General features: G+C 54.2%; 1 long non-coding RNA gene across 3 annotated transcripts in view; it reads right to left on the bottom strand.

Moving 5' to 3' along the window:
* LOC132244221 (uncharacterized) overlaps window positions 1-12,123 on the bottom strand; it is a 28,851-nt gene extending 16,728 nt beyond the window's left edge. The window contains exons 1-3 of one of the 3 annotated variants that reach the window (XR_009455791.1): window positions 11,921-12,025; window positions 11,323-11,504; window positions 6,147-6,197 (exon numbers count right to left, since the gene is read on the bottom strand). This is a non-coding gene — a long non-coding RNA (uncharacterized LOC132244221). The other 2 variants (XR_009455792.1, XR_009455793.1) reach the window with 2 other exon arrangements.
* Between the last annotated feature and the right edge of the window lie 9,562 nt (window positions 12,124-21,685).

Here is a 21,685-nt window from a genome sequence, read left to right as displayed (position 1 = left end):
CACAGCCACAGACAGGATACACCCTGAGCAATACCCTCTTGGTAGAAGGCAGGGGCAGACCAAGGTTCAAAGAAAAGGATGATACCAGAACAACCCAGGGAGAAAGGACAGGCAGGCAGCAGGTGTGGTGACACAGTGCCAGAGCAGCAGGGGAAGCACAGCAGGAGGAGGGCTCTGAGGGAAGAGGAGGCAAGTGTCAGCAAAAATGAAATAGGGAGGACTGAAATTGGGCTGAAAATCCAGGAGGGGCCAAGAGGCAGGAGCTGAGGGCAGGGAAAAGGGGGAGAAGGTGCCAAACCAAACAGGGGAGTGAGGTAAGACAGGAGGGTTTAATAAAGAGAGAACAATAAACGGGGACAGGGAGAAGTGCAGCTGCAGTAGCATCCCATGTTTCACATATGCTGAAGACCAACACAGTCAGACTTCCCTCGGCAACCTACAGCCCACCACCAGTTTCAAGCCCCAGCCTACAGCCAACCAAACTAGGGGCTGCCTGTGTGCGCATCCCGAAACCAGGCCCATGGGTTATGGGCAATTGCCACCAACTGTGCCCGCACACCTCTTCCCAACACAACACCCAGCAAATCCCATCAGGAATCCAAACTAGTGGACTCCAACCAGTAAGTGTGAAGTGCACGTTGTCCATGCCAACCCCAACCCCCCATGGTGCACCAAACACGCTACGATTTGCACCTGGTCTAAGCTCTGAGATGCAACCAAACAATCCTTGCATCCCAGTTGCATCAAACCTCTGTCCCCAGCACTGCCAGCCTTCACTCTTACTGCCATGACAAGGCCCTCCCGTGTGCACCCCACTAAGAAGGAGCCCCACAGGGAGCAGTCAAACAAGCTAGCCTATGACTATACAAACTTTAACCCAACAAGCCAGGACTCCCCTGCCGTGCGGAAAACCCCACCAAGTACTAGTTAGGGGATTGCTCACAACACAAGACAGGGCTACAACCTGTCCCACGCCCAGACCAAACAGCTGCCCTATCACCATCACCCAGCCCAGCCAGCCCCACTCACTGCCATCACACAATGTCTACTTCAAACCAGAGATACTCCTATCCCTGTCCAAACCCAAATATGGCACCCAATCCAGACAGGTCTCCAAGCCGTATCTGCATACAACCAATCAAGGCATTCTACCAGTTAGTTCAGCCCCCCAGCAACATAGCCCCCTCACCTCACCTGAGTATCTGGCATGACCCAAGAACATGCTGTCTCTTCCCTGAACACTAGGTTTAGACTCAATCTCCTGGGGGCCTCTCTTGCAACCCATGTCCCAGGCCACAGCCAACGTCACTGCCCCTTCCACTTCCCAAAGTCCCCACGCTGCAGGAAAATAAGCCCCAGCAACAGACTCTGGGTGTAACTCCAGGATGCTCCCAACCAGTCAAGCCACCTCCCTACCCTGAGCCCACAAAATCCAATTAACCGATGCAGAAGCCCCCAAGCTTCCTAGCCTACTCCTAGCTCAAAAAGGCTCCAGGCTCACACACCAAAGGAGCTGAGGCTCTTCTCTCAAAGCCTCAGAGCTCCTGCCTCCAGAGTCTTGAAATACAGCGTGGATACACCCTACTGCTTGAGTACCCAGCATGCCCCAAAGTCTAGTCAGTGCCCCCACAACTACATCCCAACCCCAACAAGATGCCCCGCAATCCTATGCAGGCTGCAGCCATCCCAGCCAGCCCTTGTCCTTTGTGGAAAGCTTCCCCAAACTTCCCAGTGCATCCAACCAAGCCACGGCTCTGATCTCTCCTACCTCTGCCCACAGTCTGTCCCAACCGAATGACCAACCACCCTTCCTGCTCACATGTGGCACCAAACCAGGCTGGGAAAAAATCAAATGTCTTTTTCTAGTGCAGTGACAGTCTCAGAAGCATCCTAAACAGGTATGCCTTCGCCTCACAAAGAAACCATGCGATCAAGTGCACACCAACACTGAAGGATGCATACCTTAGTACCAGTGCACCACTGCTTTAATTCAAGAACATGTCTCAGGGGCAGAGTTATGTTTATGGTAGATATTTAATAAATAATTCAGTGCCTAATTATTTAATAAATAATGCAGGTGTTTATGGTCCTGGGTATAGGAAAGGCTAGGCAACTAATTCATCCCATCAAGTGTCAGGGGTCTTACACATCCAGCCAAAAAGCAATCACTTCATAGTGATACCTATCTTTTTCAGGAAGCAGGGCACACTGCTTAAGAAATGTGGGTACAACCAGGACATTACTGACTGGCTATAAAAGAAAAGAGAGCTGCAGTGATGCAGCAACATGGGCCTCAGGCATGCTGTCTCACGCAACAGCCATCCTGCTGCTTGGATCTACAGCCAGAGTGTAGTCCAGTAAAAGATGCTATCTACCAAAATACGGCATTTGCCCTATATGCTAAATATCACCCTCCCTAAGTACCATCTCCTCCTTAGACTCCCAGCATAATGCAACCCTGCACTGAAATAACTAGGGCTGGACACAAAACCTGGCAGTGTTGTGAAAAACAGCAGAAATCTTACAGGTAAGCTTTCAAAAACCATACTCCTCACTTTCCAATACCAGTGCAAGGCATGTCTCGGTCTCCCCACAATAAATGCCACTAATGACCATACCATGTTTCAGCTGCTCAAGTAGACTAAGTCCAGTGCTCCAATACATGAGGATTTTTATAAGGAAATACAAATCAAGGGAGAGATATTCAGGCCATAGTTTCAGGGCTACCCATGAAACTGAAAATGTTGCTGAGGAGCAGGGGTACAAGAGGGCTGTTCCAGAGGACAGGCTGTACATGGCCAAAGGGTGCCCTTTAAGGCTCAGGTGCAAAACAAGACAAACTGCCATGTCCAGCCTCCAAGAACCTGACTGTCAGAAAGGCTGAACTCCTTTGGGGGAAAAAACACCACCATCCCACCGATCCATTCTCCAGTCTTCCTTGCAAACAATGCGAATGAAAACCAAATCTGGTGTTTTAGCTCTTCAGCAGTGCAAGGGCGAGTAGACTTTTTCAGACATTGGGTCCCCACTGCTCAGCACTGTGCTGGCCGGGCCCCGAGCCCGCCCTCATCGCCATGCGCGGCGATGATTCCGATCCCATTCTGGCCACCATGGGCAAGCTGGGGGCGAACCGGGGTCGTACCGGACCCGTCTCCGGTGCACGCGGGCTGTGGCCGTCAGCCCGGACATGCAGGGTGGGAGAAACTAAGGGATGGTCTTGTGCACCCGAGTTAGAATTAGTCACGGAGGCATAACGGTTGATTGAAAAGATTATTTACTTACACCCAAAGATGGTATCGGTGTAGGCTGGATAAGTTTCCAGACACAGCTCCAGCTTGAACCCTCGTTGGAGGATTCTGACAAAATGATTGCTCCCACGGAGTTTGCTAGGCTCTGCGGGTCTGGTTAAGTTGGTTTCAAAAAGTTTCCCCGGAGTTATTCAGGCTCCGCGGGTCCGATAAGTTTTCCCCGGAGTTTGCTAGGCTCTGCGGGGTTCGAAATTATAGGAAAGGGATACGTCTAGGATTGCGCTCGGCGACGGGGAAAGGCGAGAAGCAAAGGCTCCGTAGGCTCAGCTCTATTGCCTCTCTCTGCCTGCTTAGGGGAGGCGCGCCGGATCCGCGAGGGTCCGCAGCGCTTGGAGATCTTCACACAGAATATCTCTCTCTCCTCCCTCCTGCGGTGTTCGTGGAGTCCTCCAACTTGGGCGGAAACCACACAAGCCTTATGTACGGCTAGCAAGCCAATCGCTAGCCGCCACGTGTGCCTAAATTAGAAATCGGCCAATAACATGGTGTAGACTCTAATACAAATGGCGGGAACTTCTTTGCGGCGAGCATCACTACGATGCAAAAGGAATGCACACTGAAAAGAAGCTGTAATTTGGTGGAAAATCCCCCGTTGCACCAGAGCTCTCTCTAGCAGCAGAGAGCTCTACCGTGCAAAGAAAGCGACAAAAATGGCGGGAAATAATTTAGCGGTGCCGAAGCACACGCACAAACAAAAAATCACAACTTTGGGTTGTGACAAGCACTAGTGCTCGTACAAGTTGAACAGGAGCTTGCACAGGCAGTAGTGAGGAAACCGGAACGGACCAAAAAAACTCCTTCTCTCGGAGACACTAGCTACTATGACAAGTACGTCTATGGGGCCTACCAGAAAAGGGCCCTGATCTTTGGCCCTCTAACAATAAAATACAATCAGTACATGAAAATGGAAACAGGAAGCCAAAAGGTGTGAGGACATGCCCTCAGAGGGCAAGGAAATCAGCAGAACGAAATCCTAGAAAAAAGTAACAGCTTAAAGAGCAAGCAAATATACTGCATGTTATAAAGAATAGTGCTCACAAGTTTTAAGTAACACCACAAATGGTTTGGGAAAACAAACCAACCCAAATTCAGGCCATTACACTGATAGCCTGAGCTTCCAGTGATGGTGGCATTTCAACACAGCCCCAAGTCCCTCCTAAATACAGACACGGGAGGAAAGGCCGGCATCATGCAAAGTGGCAAGATTTTCTATTCTTAACTCAAAAGAGGGGTGTTTGCCCAACTGCTTTTTGGCAGACTCTGATGGAAATAAGGATCACAGCTATCTTTCTCCTTCTGGGTTAACTTGGGTTCAGAAGCAGGATGGAGCCACCATACAGTATATTGCTGTGAGTAAGTGGTCGAACCTGCCCAACTTGACTATAGTGAGCTATCAGTACTTTGCTGTGAAAGAAGGGTTATTAGGAATACCACACAGAAGGTACCACAGGACACATATTTCCAGAGTTTTACCAATGAACCCCTGGGTGGCAAACAGTAGCCTCTGAATAAAGCTCCCACTCCCTAGGGCAGCAGCACTGAGCAAAGGCCAAACCATCCAAGCCCTTAAGCTGGTCAGGATCACTGGATCAGAGACCAAGAGGGGATGCAAAGCAAGTGTAACTTTCTGTCAGCACCAAGGGCTGGGTTCAGATTCTGGGGCCGAACAGCACCTTCCTCGCCCTGGCTCTAGCACCAGACAGAAAGCCAAGAAAGTACGTTCTGACTGGCTGCTCTAACATTTGCAGACTCCCCGCCCCCACCAGCAAATATTCCATGGAGACAGGACTTGTTATAGGGACCAACTCAACAGCACCAACTAAAGGACACCCTAACTATGACATATTCAGCAAAACCAAAAACAGTTCAGTCTTGGCGACTCACAAGGCAACCCACAAGGCAACCCAAGGGAGGTGCCACTTGGCCCAGTTAGTGTGGAAGGAAGGATCACCCACAGCTGTCCTTGTGGGGCTCCAGCAGCTACACAACCCAAAGCACCAAGTGCTGAGTAGGGAGGTCCACACCATAGCCTAGGCTACGCCATGTCAAATCATCCCTGTTCCTCCGTGCTCCCCATCTACTGCTCTACTGTCTCTGCCCCAGGGCTGTTGTCCCCTGGCCCTGCTTGGAGAGCCTCCTTGATGCACTATGTGCCAGTCAGCCTCATGAACCCTCTTCTTCCCTTTCCTGATTTCCCCCCTCCTGCCTCACTGCCTCAACTCTCCTCCTGCTGCCTTGCCTCCTATCCTGCCTCTACTGTACCATCCTTCCTCCTGTCTTTATTTCAATCTTGGCTTCTTTTTCCCTCTTCTTTCTTTTTGTATTTTGGGTAGAGACTGGCCTTTTCGTGAGGCTGTAGTTGGCAGAAGCTTGGGGAAATTCAAGAGCCTCATTTACAGGGTGAAGGGTATGGTGGCATTAGCTTTGTTGCATATAGTGTGGAGGCCTGGAGAGGGCAGGGGGTTGGGCTTTGATGGCTACAGGGCAGGGGGTTGAGTAGTAGTCAGCTTGGATGGCTACTGCTAGGAGGTAGGGTGGGGTATGTTTGGTGGGACTAGCAGATGTGACAGAACGGGCTGTGTAGGTTAGTGCAGCCTTGGTGCTCGGGTAGACAGGACTGCTTGGAATCGGTGGTGATGGATAACTGAGGGCAGTACAGATTCTGAGCTTTACTGAAGAGGTTTGAATTGACTGCGTGTAACCTTGATGTTAGGGCTGATTAGAACGGAGTAGGGACCCATGGACATTGTGCCTCTGCTGCTAGCTTTCACTGGTGAAGGGTAGCTTTCACTTTCTGCTCCAAGTTGACACATGGAGCATGAACAACACGCATTGTACCTCCAGCCTTTGGTCAAGAGCTTTCTGGCTTCTTTCATCTGCAAGCAGGTTCTGAAACACAAGACAACACAGATGTTAAAGCCTCAGCAATGGGCTGCAAGCAAAGGAAGAGTAAAGCTCACTCAATTCTGTCCATGCCTCCTTTCCTTTCTCCTCCTCCTCCTCCACTTCTTTCTGACCTTTCATTTGTGAGAGAGAAATCCACCTCTACATTGTACCCACTAAAATATAAAGCAGATAGACAAATTTCTTTTTACAATAAGAAAACAAGTGGCATGCGCTGTGTGTTATATAACAAATATGTGGACTAAATCCTTATACAAGTGTCCAACAGAAGCTGTCAAAAAGTCTACGGCCAGCTCACTCTTCTGTGCTGGGTATAGTATATCTCAGCGATGCAAGGGCACACGTTCAGCTCAGGCACTCGTCTCTGAAGCATTTGCATTCCTGAAGGCAGAATCTGTTCCTTGCACAAACAGTTACAAGCTTTGTCCCAAAGGTGCACAATTAGTTTGCGTGAAACAGGCTGAAGAGAAAAGTTTCCGTGGACAGGGTAAAAGTCAAGTCATACATTTTAGGTCTAAAATGTACATGTAAAATGCTAGCTGCAAAGTAGCAGGAGATGCTACTATATGCAGCTTTCTGCCACGGTTTAGCAGATGTGGGGAGCTGGCTGAATCCCAGGCCCTGTTCTCCCCACCCCTGCCCACAGAGCCAGGCGCAGTCACCAAGGGGCTGGCAGTCCTTCTTGCTGTCCTGGAACCAACAGTCCTTGAAGGCGGGCTCTGGCTGCGCTCACATGTCAGGTCCCCAGGGCCACGGCACGTGCAGCACTCAAAGCACTCCTCCTCAAATTGGGCGTCTCCCACCTGTCGGTGGGGGATGAATGGGAAAACAGGAAGGAACATGCAGCAACACTCATGCAGATCCCACTCTGGGTCCAGGACGACGTGTTATACTCAGCCACTCTCCCCAGGCCAGAGGCAGTTGCATCTCAGCTCCCTGCTACACCTGGTGTTGCCCCACTCCATAGCTGGCTGCAATGAGGCTGTGCTATATGCAGCTGTGCCCTACCCCACACCTGGGTGCATCCAGGCCCCTTTCTACTCCACAATGCCCCTGCCAGCTCACCGGGAGGTAGGTGCTACCGGGCCAAAGCAGCTGTAAGCTGAGGCCAGGATGCAGTCGGTTCCACTGGAGACGAGGTTAGCCAGGCAGACGCAGCCCTCAGCACAGCCCCCCGGGGAGGCTGCAGAGCAAGAGGTGGGGCAGTGGGAACCATACACGTTGTAGTTGCTGTTGGCCAGGCAGGTGAAAACTTGGGGGGGGGCAGAGAGGGGGGAGGGGGTGAGTGCCCGGGTGCCTGGGTTCCCTAGGAGGGGGGTGGGGGCTGGAGAGTGAGAGCTAGAGAGTCAGGGGGCCTGGATGCTTGGGCCCTGCACTCCAAGCACATGTTGGGACTATGCCAAGCCCAGATACTAACGGGGGCACCAGCAGCATGGCAGGCAACTATGTAGGTGCTGAGGCTCATGCAGAGGGGCTCTTCTGGACCCCAGGAGTTGCACAAGTTGAAGTGACAGGTCCACAAGAATTGCGTGACGGGGCATCTGGGCCTGGCACTACCTGTGGGGGCAGGGGACAGCAAAGCCAGTACCCCTCACTCACAACAAGACCCCATCTCCTACATCCCAATACCCCTCACACCCATCCTGCAGCCCCCCCACCCTACCCAACTGCCCCCAAGTCCTGACCCGCAGCCACCGCCGAAGACCCCACCAGGGTCTCGCAGCTGCCCACTACTCTCGGGTCCTTCTGTCTTGTCCAAGATCTCGAATCTGCAGTCAGTGATGATCTGCCTCCCAAGCTGGCATATGACAGGTGGGCAGGGACCTCCCAGTGCTCCTGTATCTCCCAGTACCCAAAAGTTACCTCCCAATCCCCTCCCAGCCACACTCGCACCCTTCAGTATCCCCCACGAAAAGAGCCCAGTAACCTCCTATTTGCTCCCCAGGAAATTCCCAGTATCCCACAGGGCCTCCCAGCACCCTCCCAGGCAGACCCAGTAAACAGCCCAGCTCCTCCAGTAACCACCCAGTAACCTCTCAATAGCCCCCAGTGCCTTCTAATTCTCCCAGAGAATGAAGAGGTACTCAATTGAGTGGGGGGCAGGAGGGGTGCACTGGGGCTCCTTGTGCCAAGCGCCAGGGCACTGTCATGGCCCTCATAGATCTTATCCAGGCAGCACTGGTCATTCCTGGGGTTTCCATGAGTGTCATCCCATGGACCCCACAGCTGCCAGGCCACTATGCTGGGACAAGCGGAGAAGGGAGGGGAAGGGAGGGGTAGGGAGGGGTTGCGCACCAGGCATGCGGTACCCCGGCAGGGGGACAGGCCTGCAGCATGGGATTGAGAGGACACCAGCAGGGCTGTGAGGGGATGGCTGCACCAGATGCGCAGGCTGCTGACCCCATCCCAGCCCTCACTCTATCCCCAGTGAGGAGCAGGTGACAGTCAGGAGGACAGTCCAGGAACCAACTGCTAGGCAGAAATGGGGGCATCACCCACAAACCATTTACTGGCCAACAGCCACAGCTCCCCAGTATCCTCCCAGTACCTTGAAGGAAGCCTCAGTAACCCTCAGCCCCCAGCTTGTCCCAGCCAGTGCCTCCATTATCTCCCAGTATCTTTCTAGTCCCTCCCAGTGCTCTCACCAGGACACGACACCTCCAGCACGCACTGACAAGAGCACCAGGCAGCTGTATCATGGCCACACACCGCCGGGAGCCTCAGCCCGTGGTCCCCTTGTTCTCACCTTTGACCAGGAACCATGGTCCTGCTGGACAGGTGAACATACATGGGCTCAGGTGGTACACGTGGAGCTGCCCCAGTGCCCCCACCAGCCAGCCAGCTCCCACCCCACAAGTAACACAGTAACCTGTGACCTGACAGTCACAGAAAAGCTACTAGCCCACAAACACTAAAGCAGCTGCCAGCTACAGCCAAGCCCTTAGACCCCCTGCTGCAGCTGCACTGAGGACCTCAAAGGACACCCACCACATCCCTGACATGTGCTGTGCCCAGCACAGACACTGCGACAGAGCCCAGCTGGCATCCAGACCCCACGCGCTGCACTGACCAGCTAGAACAGAGTGAAAAATCCCCTTTCCCATTCCTGGTACTTGTCACCTGCTTCCCACACAGCATCAAGAACAAGGGCCAGCAGCTCTTGCAGCCTGCGCTCGCAGAGTGTACGACTGGGAAAGGAACACGCCCGAACCCCCTACTTCTCTTCTGGACCTGAGGAAAGGGCGTCTGGGCCAGAAGCCTTGTCTGCCACTTCTCCTAACTGCACTCTCAGTCCAATACAGCATCCAAACAAAACAGATCCTTGCCTCATGCATTCCCTGGACCATCAGAACTGCACTTATTCGACCCGACTTCTGCTTCAATCCAGTCCACAAACAGCTGCAGCAGACACAACTCAACACAACTGATTCTTCTTCTTGCTACTTTGCTCTGGCATCACTTCCTTCTTCCCCAGACAAGAGCAAGGCCTGTGAGCTTGTCTGCCAAGCCTCTGAAATATGCAGTTGGTCCAGCATAAGCCATCACCAAAGACCTGGCTTCACATACATGTCTTGGACCATCCTGCCCAGCGCTACACTCCAAGCCTGCTACCACACAGAAGTACGCCTAAGCAATGGGACACTGGCATGGAGGTGAGAAGTGCAAGAGCTCACCACAAATACATCGTGTTAGGAACCTGCCCATCATTGCAGGACCAGATAAACAGCCCTGATGCAGTTTCAAGTGACTAAGGTCTAAGGCAAGAGCTCTGAGCAGATCTGGTTCCAGGCAGCAAAGGGTGAAGGAGATTCCCCAGCAGACACAGTCCTCCTCAATCCACAGGCTCCAGCTGCTCTGTCAGGGTGTGGAGCCCAGGGTCAAAGTCCCTGGGAAAGCCCCTGGATGGGACCCAGCCTCAGTTCCCTGAGAGTGCAGGAAGGGTGGAAGGAGCACCCATGTTACCTCCTGCCACCCTGGAAGCCAGGGCTCAAGCAGTCTCAGAGTTGAGGGGCAGGGGCCAGGCTGCAGAGCCCCATTTCTGAGAAGGATGCAGGACATGTCCTGGAGGTTTGCAATCGCTTCTTCTGCCTGACAAGAGGAAAGAGGCAGGTGGAGGGAAAGCAGGGAGAGGGGTATGATGGGATTCATGGAGGAAAAGATAGGCAGAAGCCCCAGTGGAGAGGGTAGAGGCATGAGGCAGGGGGACAGGCATCCTGGGCAGCTGTGGGAAGGGCTCCAGGCAATGGGGGCTGCAGCACTGCAAATCCCAGGCCCAGGCCTCCCAATGAAATCCCAGGGAGGCTCTAGAGCCTTGGGGTCTTTGCAGGTGAGATTCAAATGATTATTCACCTGTCTCTTTTCCCAGACACCTGGTCCCAAGTGCAGCTGCTAGAGTTGGGCGAGGCTTTGAGGAAGCCTGGAGACTCTCTGCACCTCTCCTGCAAAGTCTCTGGGCTTGCATTCAGCAGCTCCCACATGCACTGGGTCCCCCAGGTTCCTGGGGAGGGGCTGGAGTGGGTGGATGCTATGAGGAACCTTGCACCTACCATACACTGCAGCAGGTCTGTGCCTGGCGGGGTCACCATCTCCCAGGGCAATGCCCAGAACCTGCTACACTGATAGATGAGGCATGTGAGCCCTGAGGACAGTCTCATATTGTTGTGCCAGAAACGCAGTGAAGCAAGTCCTACTGTTGCTAAAGCAAAACCCTTGAGCTGCAGACCCCTTTTCTCCCAGGTCCCACAAGCAGCACTGGCTTGGGGACCAGGGTGGAGAGACAGCACTGTTAGCAGGGGACCAGAATGGACAGCAAGATTTAACTGTCATCACCTGCAAGGATTCCCTCTGCTACACTCCTTGTGCTGCTGATTTCAGGGAAATGCTGGACTTCTCCTTCTCTTGATTATGAGGGCCCAGGCTGTTAATTAGGCCCAGGCAGAACCTCCCCTCCTCACTCCCTACAAGGGTTCAGGGACTGGGGGAGGCAGCAGTGACTGGGACATATGTCAGGGTTGATGCAGACTGATCCCTGATTTTCCCAGATCTCTGCTACCAGCTCCAGCTCGACAGAGTCCAAACCAGGGATGCTGCAGCCCGGAGAGACCCTTACCTTGACCTGTGCAGTCACCAGCGACTCCAAGACAACTTATTACTTCACTCCCTTATAGTGACCATAGACTATGCTGCATCTCTCCAAAACAGTGTGACCCTCTCTGGAGCCTCCTCCAAAACCAGCTTTCCTTGCAGTCCTGACAGCCAGACAGGGCAGTTGTACCATGATGCCAAACAGAGCTGGAGTGGCACAAAAAGGGGAAGCTCCTTTCACACAGACTCAGGGCCCTTTGGCACTCATTTCTCCATGAGAATCAACCCAAAATCTGACCCAGCCCTTCCCAGGCCCTGACCCCAACATCCTGCCTGCCCCTCCAGTGCTGCCCAGCTCCTACTCCAGGGACAGTCACCCTGAGCTCATGCACCCCCATGCCCATGTCTTCCTGCTTACATGGCACAAACTCTGAGCTCAGGCCCCATCACCCCCACTGTCCTGGGAAAGGGCTGAGAGTCCCCCCAGTGCCAGTTCTCAAGAGCCTGCTGAAAGCCTCACAAACCCAGAGCCAGACAGGACTCAGCTCCCTCCCCAGCTCTCATTGCCCCAGGGGCAGAACAAAACCCACAGGGACTAGACAGTGGGGAAGGAAGGGGAGCACCTGCAAAGTGTAGCCCCAGCCTCAGGCCCAGGGGTATCTAGCTCCTGTAGGACATTTCACTCTAGGGTTTCACATCTGAGACCTCAACCTGGGCCCTGGAGTAGGGAGAAGAGACAGCTCTCACCTCAGCTTCCTTTCCCAGCAGCAGGGCAATAGTCTGCCAGGTGCAGCCAATGCCTCCCTGCAGCCAGCTGGAGCAGCTGAGGCTGATGCAGCTGATTGCAATGGCAGCAGCTGATTAGGGCCCTCCTTAACCCTCCCGAGGCTGCTACCCTTTGGCCTGTCCTTCCCTATCCCAACCTGGCTCCTGATTCTGCCCCAAGTTGCTGGGTTTCCCTCCTGGCTCTGGCCTCCCCTCCTGCAGCACCAGGACTGCCCTGCCCTGCCCTCTTCTCCTCCTGCCCTGGTCCCACTGCTCATCTTGATCAGCAGATTCAGAGCAAGAGCTAGTGCTCTGCTTTGGCCTGTGGCTGCTCTTGCCTGGCCTAACTAAAAGGTATCTGAAACCCCATAGCCTGTCTCTCCTTGCCATGGATACGTTGGCAGCAACTGCAAATATCCTCCCAGCATGGGGACTGTGTCACAACTCCATACTGGGCCAGTATGGAAAATCCTGAGGCGTGATTCATTGTCATGTGCATGATTCCCGCCACCTTCTCAAGACCAATCGAGGGACTCATGGTCCTACGTAGGCTTTAGCACTTCCTTGTGAGGTGGAAGCAGGCACCATCCTACTGCCCATCATCACTAGGGACTAGACACCGCAGCTCTGTCCACACAGGTGTGTTTCACAATGACTGTGGGCACTGCCGTGCCCGCCCCACATCCCAGGGCTGATCCCCTGGATAAATTTCCCTCTGGGTGCAGGGACGGGCACCAGGCCTGGGCACCTACAGACTCCTGAGCTGGAAGAGGCTGGCAGCAGCTCACACTGCTCTGCACCCTCTGTGCAGACAAGGAGTCCCCTGTCTCTGCCGCGCTGACTCCCACGTTCCCCCATCCCAACGCTGGTGCCAGGCTCCAGGGCGCTCAACCCACTGGGAAGAAATCCTCCTATTGAGCACAGCTCCACACTCACCATTGCATTTTTTACCCTCATTTGCATCTCATGTACAAACCAAAGACACAATCTGAGCAAAGGAGCCCTCACACCTGCAGCCAACAGAGCCAGCTGTCCCAGCCACTGCTGCCACAAACAAGGCAGGGGGGTGGGATGTAGCTTTGTGCCTCATGCTTCTTCAGGGCAGGCGCTGCCCACTCTTACTGCCATAGCAGCAGCCTCTGCTAATGTGCCAGGCCTAGGGAGAGCTTCAGGTAAGGCACAGCCAGAACAACTGGTCCCTGGGCACCCACAGGCCAAGCAATCATCCTACAGCTCAGTCTTAGGTACACACAATGAGTCAGACCCCAGCCATGGCCCATCTCACTCCCTGAGCCATGGTTGTTGTAAGGGTTTGACCCTGGGAATGTTCCCCTTCATTGTGACTTTACAAAGAAAGGAAGCCACTTCCCAGAAGACAGAGCTGAGAGCACAATGGCCACTCATCTCCTGGCAGTTCCAGGGAAGGTATCTGGGACACTTGGCCATGACTTGCCCACCTGAGATCAGCCAGGGCACATTTCAGATGTAGTGCTACAGCCCAGCCCCTGCTCCCCATGGGCCAGCCACTGGGGTTTGAACAGAAAGTTCTTCCTGGGGCTGGCTATCACCTAAGCAGGGACAAGGGGAGGCAGGAGTTGTCTGTGGGTGCAGACCCACTCCTTAAGCGATGCAGATTCTGCCCCTTCAGGGATCCTAGTCTCTACGAGGCTCTGGGGAGGGGGAATGGGACCATCCCTTCTCTTGCCTCCATTCCAGGCCTGGCCCACTGCTGAGGCCTTGATGACATTGCTGAGTGAGGGACATATCACCATGTGCCTGGAAAAACTAACCCCCAACCCAACACACACACACAAGGGGACATGACCCTGCAGATGCTAGCGTGGTGGGGCAAATGGAGGTCGTTGCACTTTGGATTCACCTGGTATTCATTGCAGCAGCTCTGCAAGGTATTTTCTCCCCCTCAGGAAATTGGTGAGACTGACACACCTGGTTTCACTCACCATAACACACTCCTGGCTAGAAGTGACTCTCCATGCAGGTGCCTGGTGACAGGGGCAGCTGGCATAGTCTGGAGGGGCTGCAAGGAAGCCTGGAGACTTTCTGCACTTCCCCTGCACAGGCTCTGAATTTGACTTTAGCCAATAAGGGATGTACTGGGTCCACACAGCTCCTGGGAAGGGCTGGAATGGGTCACACTTTTATGTCTTAGGAAAGCAGCAAATAATACAACATGGACTCTATGAAAGGGAGATTCACCATCTCTTCAAACAACTCCAAGCACTCCAAGAGCAGTGAGTAGCCTGCCCACACTCCAGGCACAGATCGGGGGGTGGGGGGCACATGTCCCCCAATTCATCCCCTGGGGATGGGCAGAGTGGTGGGAGCTGCTTCCCCCTTCCTGGCCCCCAGACAAGCCATAGCTCTGTCCTGCACCCCAACCTGGCTGCTTAGCACCTGCCCCTGCCCGAGCACCAGCCCCACTCCCTCCTTCATCATGGAGGCCTCTTTTCTGCCCCACCCTTGCCCCTTCCTCCACACAGACTTACCAGCCAGACTCTGCTCTTGAAGCTGCCAGGCCACACTGCTGGTCATGTGCATGCATGTGGCATTTATTGGTGACATTACTGGCCTCATCAGCCAAAAAAGTCAATTGCTAATAATGTCAATATTCATTTAATGATGCCAATACAATATGGACTGATATATTGGTGCACTTCTAGCAGATGCTCTCTTCTTCCTCCTATTTCATCCCCAAAACTCACTGCTGATGAACCAGAATGGCCCAGGACACCCTGAGCAGGACACAGGCAGCTCAGGTCCTGCTGAGCAGAACTGGGGTAATTTGGTCTAGAAGGTGCAGCCCAAGGGGCTAAAACTGGTGGAGAAGCCTCAGTTTCCCTCATGAGATGACTCTCAAACCCAGATCTTCCTTTCTCCACCACTGTCCCATGTCAGCAAACAGGCCCAGGTGTGCTGGAAGCACTGCTGTGAGAGGGTGAGGACCCTGCCCTAGACCTAATGGGGTCTGTGAGCCGCCCTATGACACCATCCACACCCCCTGAGATTGGATTCTGTGGAGGCAACATTGCGCCTATGTGGGAAGTATGGCCCACTCACAGCTGTCAGGGACTGCCATCACCAGGAAGCCTAGTTTTCCCTGATTAAAAAAAAATAAATAAAAATCACAAATTCTCTGATAAAAACACCCAAATCTGTGATTAAAATTAAAGGCCCCCCACAGCCCACCAGGTCCTGCTGGTGTCCTTCTCTCCCCTACACAGCCTCCCCAAGCCCTGCTGGTGTCCCTCACCCCCCATCCACAGCTCCCTGTCCCCCTAGCCTTGCTGAAGGGGCCCCCAGCTGCCAGGGTTATGGTGTCAGGGATCTGGGTCTACAGCTCCCTGCCCCCAGCAGGAGGTCGTGGCTGCCACCATGGAGCAGGAGCCGAGCTCTACTGACTGCTGCCTGCCTGCTGTGGTCTCGGGGGGGGGGGGGTGTGGCTCCCAACCACTGTGTGCACTCCCTGGGGAGCAGGGGTGACCCTTGCCCCCAGATCTGTTTGTGGGACAGGCCCACCAGGCCCTGCTCATGCCCTTCTCTCCCCTACACAGACCTCCCCAGCCCTGCTGGTGCCACTTGCCCCCCTCCTCCACAGCCTCCCCAAGCCCTGCTGGTGTCCCTCACCCCCTATCCACCACTCCCTGTCCCCCCAGACTTGCTGGAGGGACCCTCAGCTGCCAGGGTTATGGGGCCAGGGATCTGGGTCCACAGCTCCCTGCCCCCAGCAGGAGGTGGCGGCTGCTGCCACGGAGTAGTAGCCCAGCTCTACTCTCTGCTTCCTGCCTGCTGCGGACTCAGGGGGTGGCTCCCCACCACTGTGCACACTCCCAGGGGAGCAGGGGGGAACCTTGCCCCCAGATCTGTCTGTGGGACAGAGGCAGGGTGGGCTGTAGGGCCAAACAGATATCTCCTAGTTGCTGTGAGCTCTGTTCTTCTCTGGCAATGCATCCCTTGTACGAGGGACACAAACCTGAGCAGCTAACCCTGCTGCTGCCACACAATCAGGGGACGTGGCAGCAAAGCAGCATGGAGTTCAGTGTCAAGAAGCTTTCCTGTGCTGCTCCACTCTTCCCTGCAGTGCTGGGCCGCATCCGCCAGGCTGTGCAGCTGCTGAAGGAGGGCAGCAGGATGGGAACCAGAGCCTTTAGTGGGCAGCCCATGCCCGCCCCTGCCCCGCACACAAATGTGGGGAGCACGTATCCCTGGCTCCCCAGGAATACATGCCCCTCCCCCCAACCCAGTGTATGAGACTCCCATGGCCCTGTCCCACTTCTTGCTGGGTCCCTGCAGCCATGCATTGTGGCCCCAGGTCCCAAGCACTGCCCAGATTGGCAGCAACCCCAGCCCTCCCCAACTCCCTCCCTCTGGGGGTCTCAGTCCCCCCTCACCCTCTTACCTGTGGGAGATGCTCTCCAGGCTTCCTGGCACCTGTGTCCATATAGATACACATGGTACCTCCTGCCTGACAGCCCTCCTCCTGCTCCCCACAGCCCTTGGGAGGATTGACCTCTGCTGGGTGGTAGAGAAATCTTTGCAAAACTTCAAAATCCATGGGTTTCTCAGCTCAAATGAGAAATACACATTTCCCTTTGGTAATGGGGGGAAATCCACGTTTTACTCCATTTTCCTGTGGGAAATGGAAAAACCGGATCCCAACCCAGACTGCTAATCATATAGGCCTGGTCTCCTACCCCAACTCAGACTGCCCCCTTCTCCCAGGCACTGAACTCTATGAATTAGGGACTGGATCTCTCACTAACATGGTCACAGCCAGGCCAATAGCCCACATGCGAACCTGAGCACTGCCTCTCATCTCTCAGCCTCCCCCACCCATCCCAGCCTTGCCTGAGGCCCAGAGACCCACTGACTCCCTCGAGGTACCCTGCAGTCTCTGCATGAGTGGCACCAGTCAATGCTGTGGCCAGTGGCCAGGGCTGCCATTCAAACTCCCTCACAACCCTCAGGGAATGCTGACATGTCCCTGTCTGGGGAGACACTGGCTGTGCAAACAGCTGACCCACCACACATAGGGACAGCGCTCCAGTGCTGACCTCCCAGCACAGGGTGCCCCAGGAAGGGACATAGCCCAAGGCCTTGGAGACCCTCTGCTCTCCTGCTCCTTGAGTCAGGCCATTTCCCCTTTAAGCCTGGTGGAATCCAGGTCTCCTGGCGCTTCTAGTGCAGGAAAGAAGAGGCAGCCTCCTTCCTTCTCCTCCTCTCCCTCTTCCACACACTTCTAGTCCCTTAGAATTCAAGAAAGGGCACCTCTGCCCCCAGGGACAGCCTCGAGAGCCTAGTGCATTTGTAGGGGAGGACACTGAGACTGAGGAGATGCCTGGTGCTACTGCAGGAAGGAGCATGTGGGACCTGGCAGCCTGGGTGGAAGGCACTTGCTTACACAGTGGCCCCGATTCTGATTTGGCTTCAGATGGAGGTAGCCATTCCCAAACCAGGCAGCCGAGGCAAAGATGGGAACAGGTGGCTGTACAAGTCCAGATCAGCAGTTGTATTGCATCCTGGGGTCTAACCCTGGCAGTGGCTCCTTTGCTACACAAAGCCCCTTGGGACCTGCAGGGCATAGGTTGCTCCATGGCTAAAGAAGCCCCACTGTGCCCCACTAGGAAACAAGGGGTAGAGGACACAACAGCCATTACGTGAGACAGAAATAAAGGGAGAGGGAGGGGAAGCCATCAGCAAATAACACCTGGTTCTGGGCACTGGTAACCAGCTTACAAGTTAGCAAGGATTTAAGGGAAATCTAATGTCTTCTGCCATCCAAGTTCCCCATCAGAATCTGCATGAACACCCCTGTAAAGTAGGTTGTGGGGATATGGGATATAGAGGCATCTGATACGGACACATTCAGCCGGGACAATCCAGCACATCCACACACTCCCAACCGTGCCTCTGGAGATGAGGAGGCAGGAGAGAGGCCACTTCCCTATCACTGCTCTGCCAGCCTCACTCCCCTAGGACTGCCCTGGCAGTGACCATAAGAGGAAAACCTGCTGGGGCTGCTCATGCTCTGACCCCCTCCACATGGGAAACTGAGGCAGCCTGTGTACTTGCCCTGCAAGGGAACAAGCTGGGATCCACTAATGGGGGGTGCAAAGGCTTTTTGATCCATAGACAGCCCTGCCCAGCCCCGAGACTTTCCAGAGACAGTGGAAGACTCCCTGGCATTGCTGGAGGAAACAACATATCCCACTGTAAGGGGCTTTTCTGGGGCCCACTGGAAAATCCCTCAGCTATACCTGGAAGTGGGCACCTGCACCCAGAGACATGACAGATGTGGAAATCAACTAGAAACAACACAGCGCTCTTCCTCTGCAGTGGTAACCGTGGTGGAAATGCCTTCTGTAGAGTCTCCAATAAGACCTTCAAGGCCCTGCCCACACCACGCTGGAGAGCTGGTTCGAAGGGCCAAGGGGTGTACAACGCTGAACTTCTCATGTCAAAAAGCCCTGGGGATTGACTGATTGATTTACTGATTTATTTTAAAGGGAGGATTCCTTCCCTCCCACATGTCCAGGATGGGTTTTTTGAAGTTAGAAATTCAGCTCGTCTTTGCCCTGCGAGAGTGTACCAATATTTGGGAGGGAAAAGGGTGGAGAACCATGGCTGACTGGACAGGAGTGAAACCAGATCACTGTGGGGAGTTCAGGGCCCCCAGGGCTGTAATATTTGAGTGCCAGCGTTACACAGCCAGGGAGCTTTCTGCATCCAGCCCCGGTCTGGTCATTGAGCTAGGAAATATTTTCGAGGAAGAGACAGAGTTTGTTTCAGATACTGCCCCGCCCCACCCCCATCAGGTAGCAGGTCACAGGAAGGTGACCTCAGTCATTACTCTCCAACACTCTGCAGGTCCATTTTGCAGAGGTCCTTTCCCATGCAGCCAGTCGGTCCCCCCCCCGTGAGATTCCCCATTGCCCCACAGTCTGGTGCAGTATTTGTAGCGTGGAGTGCAACGCACAGCCAGACTGACTGGGGGCATTTCCAAGGGGCTGCGTGGGGATTCCCCCCTCCCCAGCATGTATGTGAGAGCTGCCTTGTCTTGCTCTGATGACAACAATCACACTGACAACAGGACTCCACTCCAGCATGTCCAAGTGGGTTTCCTTACCAAACTGCTTTGCAATGCCACAAATGGGGAATAACGGAGGGTAGGATTACATCCTGCTCGGTGGAAACCAGCCTGCCTTTCAGACTATTCTCCCCGTCCTGCCCCAGCACATCCTTGCTAACCCTCATCCTCTCTGTGCCCAGGGCCTGGACCTCGGACACTGCCACAAACTGTCTGTTCAAGGGCAATGCACCGAGACCGTAGGAGTAGTGCTAGAAACCCTCCTTGCACACGTCAAAAGGTAGCCAGCTGTGCTGCTGCCCTGGCCTCACCAGGTGACCTCATGTGGATCTGTGGTGATGGGCTGGTGAGTGCTCAATGGGGCAGGATGCTGTGTTTCCCCCCAGAGAGCCAGAGCAACCCAAACACAGGTCAAGGTTTATAGAGGATCCCAAGTCATGTGACTGTGACCCAGGAATTGAAGGCAAAGGATGCAAATGGGTTGGCATGGCAGGCTCTTCTGAGTTTTGAATTTACCTGGGTCAGTCATGAAAAGGATTCACTTCTGTCTTACTCTTCACCTAAATCTTGAGCTGAGAGAGGGGTCGATTGATTTGCTTCAGAGGGGCAATGGTGACCCCACTGCTGCCTTGGACTGAGCTGCTTGAGAGAGATGTCGTTTGGAGATTTCCCTTGGGGTAATCAGCTCATCAGTGAAAGGGCATCAGTGAGGCCGTGGGATGGACTGTCTAGGAGAGTTGTGGGCTCTCATTCATTGGAGGTATTCAAGAAAATGAAGGATAAGCCTCATCAGGGATGACTAGGATTAGCTGTGCCTTGCCATAGTGGGGTATTTCTCATGCTTCGGAGCATTGCTGGCTGCCACAAGGGTCAGGAAGGGATTCTCCCTGGCTGTCAGACTGGAATGGGCTGTGGGGGTTTGCCTTTCATTGTAGTGCTGGGGCTTGCTCATCACCTCCTTTTCCTGCTTCCAGGTGCCTCTGAGATTTGTAGACCATGGTTGCAGCCTGCAGAAAGTTTGAGCAGGGGAAGAGGTGTTTAACACACCTCCTTGGCCTCAGTCCTCACTGGGGTTTGCCTGGGGAAGAGGCAGTCCCCCCCCCACTGTAGACTGGGCTGCATCCCCAATGGGGTTTGCCTGCCCCCGGGCAGCCAGCCATCAAAGCTCCCAAAGCATCACCTGCGTCTGTGTCCCTGTGCTGTCCTGCTTCCCTCTCCCATGACCCAGGACAGCAGGGAGCAGAGGAGTCCTGGGCCCCAAGCCCCAAGCCCTACCCAGTGGGGCAGGAGCCCCAGCCCTACCCAGATCCCTCCTTATAGGGGCCCCAGTCTCCCTCTTTTTCCATCCAGCCCTTACCTGTTGCAGCTAGTCTGCAGGCTGCCTGGGGCCACATGCATGTCCATGCTCGTGGCCAGCCTGCAGGCAAAATCCATGGGGTGCTCTTGTAAAACAAGAAATGCATGTTTGTCTCTGGTTAAAGATAACATCCAGGGTCAACTTCGTCCTTTCATCAAAATGGAAAACCGGGGTCTCTGGTAATGACAATACATCAGAGCAGGCTGGCAGCATGTCTATAGGTGCCCCAAGTGACCAAGTGGCAGACACAGAAGTTAGGGCCACAGCCTCTGAATTCAAATTACCCGGATCTTAAATGCTGGAGGCTGGAGATAAGAGAGAAATAGTGGGGAAAAAAATCCCTGGTCATGCACTGGTCACTATGCCTTTCAGCAGCCACTCCCTGGGCACGTCTGCATGAAAAGCTCTGTTGCAGTAGCAATGAGCTATGGCAACATAGCGTTCGGGGCACTAACCATGACGCTACTGTGCAGGAACTCATAGGTGGCCCCTGGTGGCCCTGAGCTCCCAAGGGTGAGCAGGGGTCAGGGACACCAGCAGGTCCTCAGTCCTGGGTGTTTGCTCCCTGCAGGCAGCTGTGCCACGCTGCTCTTCTGCTTAGAGAGCTTGAGCTCCACCCCTGGCGCTGTAGCTAAAGACCCAGACAACTGTCCCCTGTAGTGGTGCGGAGAAGGACGGTTCAGCACCTCTGATTTCAGGGGCCTTCTGATGACCCAGTGATTGCAGACAGAGAATGAGGCCCTCTCCAAATGGCATTATCTGCTGGCTTTAATCCCCCACCCTTGCTAGGTGGCGCCTCCACGTTGTCTCAAGGAGTGCTCTGGCCCTTTGTGGCAAGACCCGCTGGTTGGGCTGACTCCTGACCTCTGTCTCCAACTCCCCTTCAGCGGCACAGCCACCCACTTGGGAGCGCACCTTAACTCCAGAATAATGCATCCCAAAAGGAGACTCCTGACTACACGAGAATAAAGTTGCAGACACTCTCAAACTACAATTAGCAGCCTCCACCAGACCTGTTTTTCTAACTCTATATTTTTTCCTAAAACAAATTTAACATTGCGGAATAATCTCAGGTGCAATTTTCTGAAATTTCCTGGGGTGCGGTAGGCAACATGACAGGAGCGAGCGGACTCTGGCCAGAGCATTTGGTATGCTCTTAAA

This window comes from Alligator mississippiensis, chromosome 11, assembly GCF_030867095.1.
Source record: "Alligator mississippiensis isolate rAllMis1 chromosome 11, rAllMis1, whole genome shotgun sequence".
NCBI lineage: Eukaryota > Metazoa > Chordata > Crocodylia > Alligatoridae > Alligator > Alligator mississippiensis.
Note: the sequence above shows the minus strand (reverse complement) of the source record. Positions and strands in the feature narration are given on the sequence as shown.